Raw genomic sequence first — 5,540 nt, forward strand, 5'->3', positions numbered from 1 at the left:
CCCATCCCTGGAGGTATTTAAAAGACGTGTAGATGAGGCGCTTAGGGACATGGTTTAGTGGGCATGGTGGTGTTGGGTTGACGGTTGGACTCGATGATCTTAGAGGTCCTTTCCAACCTCAATGATTCTATGATTCTATGATTCTATGATTCTATGACAACACAGCTCAGCCTAAGTGGCACGTGAGAGATGCTCATGAGCTTAGCTGGCAAATGCTAAACCATTTGTTACTGCATCTTCTCTGCTCTTTTTTACCCCATTTATCTCAGAAGTGGTGTGCAATTGCCCCCTTTTTTTGCTTTATACAACATTTGAAGTTGCCAAGGACTTTCCAAAGGTATCAGACGTCACATTAGACAATCGGGTCTGGATGTCAACAGATTGAAGTGCTCTTGACTGATGAACATGATAGCAAATGCTGGTTTCAGTAACTGAAGAACTAGGGGAAGGATGGGCTGGTGAATAAGGGCTTGGGCTAAAATATGTGATAGATGAAAGTTCATTACGGAGTCGAGAGCCCTCCTGTCCCCGACACAGCTGTGATAGCTCCATACAGTCTGTTATGGAACAGACTGCTATGTTTAGTCCATAAACAGAGCATGGACTATACACAGCATATATCAGGCATTTTCTTTGGTGAAATGAACAACAGTATGGAATTGCCTGTATTTTCAACATATCATCTGGGCCCTTCAGCTTTGTGCCTCATCTTTTTTTAAACCTGAGCTCTGAGAGACATGGGATTAAAGTTTCCAACTTTTGTTCCCAAGGAATAAGCCTTCAAATGTGAAATTCCAAAATGCAGATAAAAATAAAGACAAAACAAACACAACAAAACACAACCTTTCTGCTAATATAATTTTTAAGCCGATACCATTAAGGAAGGAAAATGACTCATGATTTTGAGTGTATGGATCTGGCACTCCATTATAGCGCAGAATTTAAATGAGCCCTTTCTCATATGATGGTTCATCTCTCTGTGAGTGGAAGTACAGTTAACGTACATGCAGTGTTAGGCTCTGTATGACACTTGATAGAAGCACGACTTGAACGCAATCAAGACCTGCAGAAAAATAAGAAAGGGGAAGTTCAGGAGGAAAAATTCAATTTCACTCTGTCTGTGGTTTAGATCTGACCCGAGGTGTCATACAGGCTGTGTAACAAAACCCACAACAATTCAACAGACCCTCTATAGCCAGAAGGGGCCCACAGTGGAGAAAGATTGAAAAATTAATTCCATCCGCCTCTAAGAAAGAGGCAAATGTCACTGAGTTAGGAATAACAGAGAAGGGGTCATTACTGAGGTCTCTCTGTACACGGTCTAACCCGTGCACATTAAGGCAAGAATCACAGACAGAGATGCATCAAGACCTTTCCTTTTCTCTGAGTAAGAACATATTTTATAAACAAATGCACAGCCCCTTGCATATACAGTGTAATTTAGATCCTGTCGGTTTTCTTATCAAAAAATCCTGCTTTCTTGTGGCTTTTAATGATGTCTTATGTAAACTGCTTGGACACCCTGTCCCAGGCTGAGCGGCTGCAGCAGGTTGGTTGACTCCCTGTGCCCAAGAATTGGGAAACGAGAGATGTGCTTGCATGGGGAGTGTGTAACCCACGTGGGATTTTGGAGTGCTTTCGAGCAGCGCATCGTCAGCAGCCTCAGCCCAGCTCTGGACATCTGCATCTCCAGGAGCCATGTCCAAACCAGAGCCCCAGCCAGGGACCCCAAAGAGCAAACTACCCGGAGGAAAATCAAACATTAAATGCAGGGAAAGGAGGCTGAGCTGGCTCCACCGCCAGCCCACCACAGGCACCTGATTGCAGCAGCCTGTATCTCCCTCTGGAGACGTCCAAAGGCACCTACCTCTCTCTGCCGATCACACAGGGATTTTCAGCCCTCCCTCCAAGGACTGGGTTGCTAGGCACTTAAATTATAGATACAAATTGGGAGCTTAAATCAGGCAGGCTCAATCCCACACCTGGTACTTATATATTATGAAACAGCCTTTCATTACACGATCACGTTGGGTTTTTTCCTCCCCGGAGGACTGTTGCTTCATTTAGGATACAGGATGGTCTATCACTGAGGATGAATTGTGGCTGTGTAACTTAGGAGGGTGATGCCCGTAGATCTACTGAGTCTGAGAAGTGTGCAAAGAGCATGGCAGAGAGGTATGGGAAGAAAAAAGGTGGTTTAGGCTTAACATAATTGCAGGCAGTTATATAGAGAGCTGAACAAGGGCTGTTCTCCTGCCTTACATGAGTCCAAAATTTGGATTTTTTTTCCATCCCGTGCCAGGATGGTGAGATGAGTTCCCAAAAAGCACTGCTGTCTAGTAATTCAAACATTCCTTCTTTCCCCCGGCTGCAGCAATTACTATTTCAGTATCAGCTTGGATTTTAACTTCACTAGAAATGAAGAAAAATTTCCAAGCAAAAAAAAATCAGTTCACAATGGAAAAGAAACTGTTCTTCTGAAAATTTCACAAATGGATATTTCAATCATTTACATCTTCTTTTTTTCCCAGATGTGGAAATCTGTTAACATATTTCTTTTCTACAAAAAACTCCATTCTAGCTAACCACCATTTTCCTGATCATGACACACCTTCTCACCACTGTTAAGTGTTCCCAATTAGGTCTTGTTGTACAACCTGGGGGAGACCTGGACTCTGCCCCTTCCTCTGCCACTGGCTTCCCGCATGGCACTGGGCATCTCACTTAATCTGCAGCTCCCACACAGCCTGTGCTTTCTTCTTTCTCCAGCCTGAAATCAAGAGGAAATTCTGGAATTTGATTTGGCATAATACTGAGCACTGAAGTCCATCTTAGTAGTGCTTCAAGTATATATTGCGTTGCATAATGCTTTGAAAAATGAAGTTCTAGGTGTTTCCAATAATGTAGCTAAATTGAGTGGACACTTTTGACCTTAAACTCTCTTGTACTGCAGCTCCTCATCTGTAAAATGGTGGTAATAGCATCTTCCCTTCTCATAGAGGTGTTTACAAAACTGACATTTATGAAGGTCTCTGATAATATATAGTAGGGAGTATATTAAAAGCACCCATGAGGAAATTTATAATTCTGCCTTCAAAGCAGCATTTCAGTAGTACTCAGCAACAATGTGTGGCACTTCATACGTGCTTTTTTGGGTTGCAATTCATATTCGATTTATCAGTGTCAGTCAAACAACAAAGTATAAAAGTTTTTTTAAGTGACATTTTTCTATATTCAAATGAGAACCATACTGGCAAGGAAATTACATGATCCTAATTATGCTTTCTGAATATGAATCAGCTGTGAGATCATTTGAAACTCTTGTGTGTTTGGGATCTTTATCAATGAGGCAGAATAATTACCAACAAACCTCCATTAACCCACACTTTAAAAAGAACTCATTATTAAATATGAACACAATTCTGCATTTCAAAGTCAAAATGACTCCCCAGTGGACCGGGCAGATATCAAGGCTTATATGCATCAATGTGCATATCTCAAAAAAATTAAATTATAATTATTTTTTGTTTAAAATAGGAATCCCCCCCTTTACCTTTTGTCAGGGCAAGAGATTGCTGTGACCTATAAGCCAAAGTTAAGCTTGGTCAAACGCAACATAGCAGTCAAATAGCCAGTCTAAATGTAATGTCAATAAGCATAAAACAAGCATTGATACAATTCTCAATAATGCAGATTCTCAATAAGCATGGAATATTTTATCTTCCCAAGTAGCAAACCATGTATAGATCAAGTGATAAGACATCAATTTCTCTCTTCGATCTGGTCCAGTGAACACCGATAATAGATCTTGCAAGACAGGCTGAAAAAAGTCTATTACTGAACATCAGCAATGAAATGTTAAATTAAAAGTTCCCATAAACAGATTCAGAAGATAAATAATGACCTCTTGCACAGCTCTTTTCAACAGAGAACCTCACCACACTTTTCAAAGACGGTAACTAACCTTCTCCTGATTTTTAGCTTGATGAAACGAGTGCTTGGGGGTGAAGCCACCTGCCCCAGTTCGGTCAGAAAGATCCCTCACTGCCGTACATCCCCAGTCACATGTGCTGGTCATAATCCACCTTCTGGGGGGACCCACAGTGCTCCCCACATTTACCCTCTGCAATACAAGTGCCCATCAGCGCTGAGGCACTGCAAGAGCTGGTCCTACAGACTACCTATGGACACATGCAGCGTGGCACCAGGCAGAAGCCTGGGTGTTTTAATCCCAGATTCCCTCCTAACTTTTTATAATTAGTCACCCATTTCGTAGGTGAGCAACGGAGTCCCCCAAAAAGCAGTACAGCTGAGACGGCACCCCCAAGCCAAGGACAAATCTTGCTCCTGCCTTTGAGAAGGGACAGTCCCTGTTGTCTCCCTGGGTGTCCCACCTGAGTCCCTCTGTCCCCCCCGGGCAGGCTGTCCCCACGCCTGCGCTGCCCACGCTCTCAGCCACAGCAGCAAGGCCGGGCTCTGCAGAGGACTTTGCAAACCAGAGCTTTGCTGCCCTGGGAAGGCAACGCTGCAAGTGCAGGACACACATTGCTTCTGCAGGAACAACAAAGGGAGGACCTGGGTGCGCCCCTGGCTCAAAGAGCAGGGCAACCCTTGGGGAAAGCATGTGCCACAGCTCCCTCTGCGGGCTTTTCTGGATGGTTAAAAGCATCCTCCCTTCACACCCTCCGCCGTCCAAAAGCAGAGGTTGAGCAGGGGTGGAGGGGACACTGCCAGCCCTGCCTGTGACACGCAGGGAGGGGACGTGGGGGGTTATAGGCCGACGTATGCATGCAGACCCCTACGATGTCCCTGGGAGAGCAAGTGAGGTTGTAGGACAATAACATTTGCTCCTGTGAGGTTTTAGGATTTATCACTTGGTGAGGAAGAGGCAACCCCTTTCAGGACAGAGCCCATGTTTATAAGGAGCAGAGAAAGGTGACTTGGAAAAAGATTTAACCCTTCCGCTGGACTTATCCCCCAAATCAGTGTCATCTTTCTCCTCGCTGGAGCAGTTTCATCCCTCCTGATCAGCTGGGGAGGGAGAGGCCATGCCTCAGCACAGGAAGACTTGGGATGAATTTGGCACACTTTCCAAACATGCTGTACACGTAGGAATCAGTACTGCACAGCACACCTGTGGGGTCCTCAGCAAACCTAAGTACATGTATTATCTTACTACACCCTTCTCTGTGCCTCAACCATCTCCTGCTCTCACTTGCAAAGGTGAGTTTGAGCTAAGTCCCTGTCTTGCAGAAGACAGATGTCTGCTCCAGCTCCCAGCTGGGGAAAGTCTCCTCAAACACACCTTGGGGTGTTTTCAGAGACTGTCCTGGTTTTGGCTGGGATAGAGTTAATTTTCTTCCTAGTAGCTGGTACAGTGCTGTGTTTTGGATTTAGGATGAGAACAATGTTGATAACACACCGATGTTTTAGTTGTTGCTAAGCAGTGCTTACACTAGTCAAGGACTTTTCAGCTTCCCATGCTCTACCGACGGAGCAGGCTGGAGGTGCACAAGAAGCTGGGAGGGGGCACGGCCAGG

This window comes from Aptenodytes forsteri, unplaced genomic scaffold (assembly GCF_000699145.1).
Source record: "Aptenodytes forsteri isolate BGI_AS27 unplaced genomic scaffold, ASM69914v1 Scaffold87, whole genome shotgun sequence".
Classification (NCBI taxonomy): Eukaryota; Metazoa; Chordata; class Aves; order Sphenisciformes; family Spheniscidae; genus Aptenodytes; species Aptenodytes forsteri.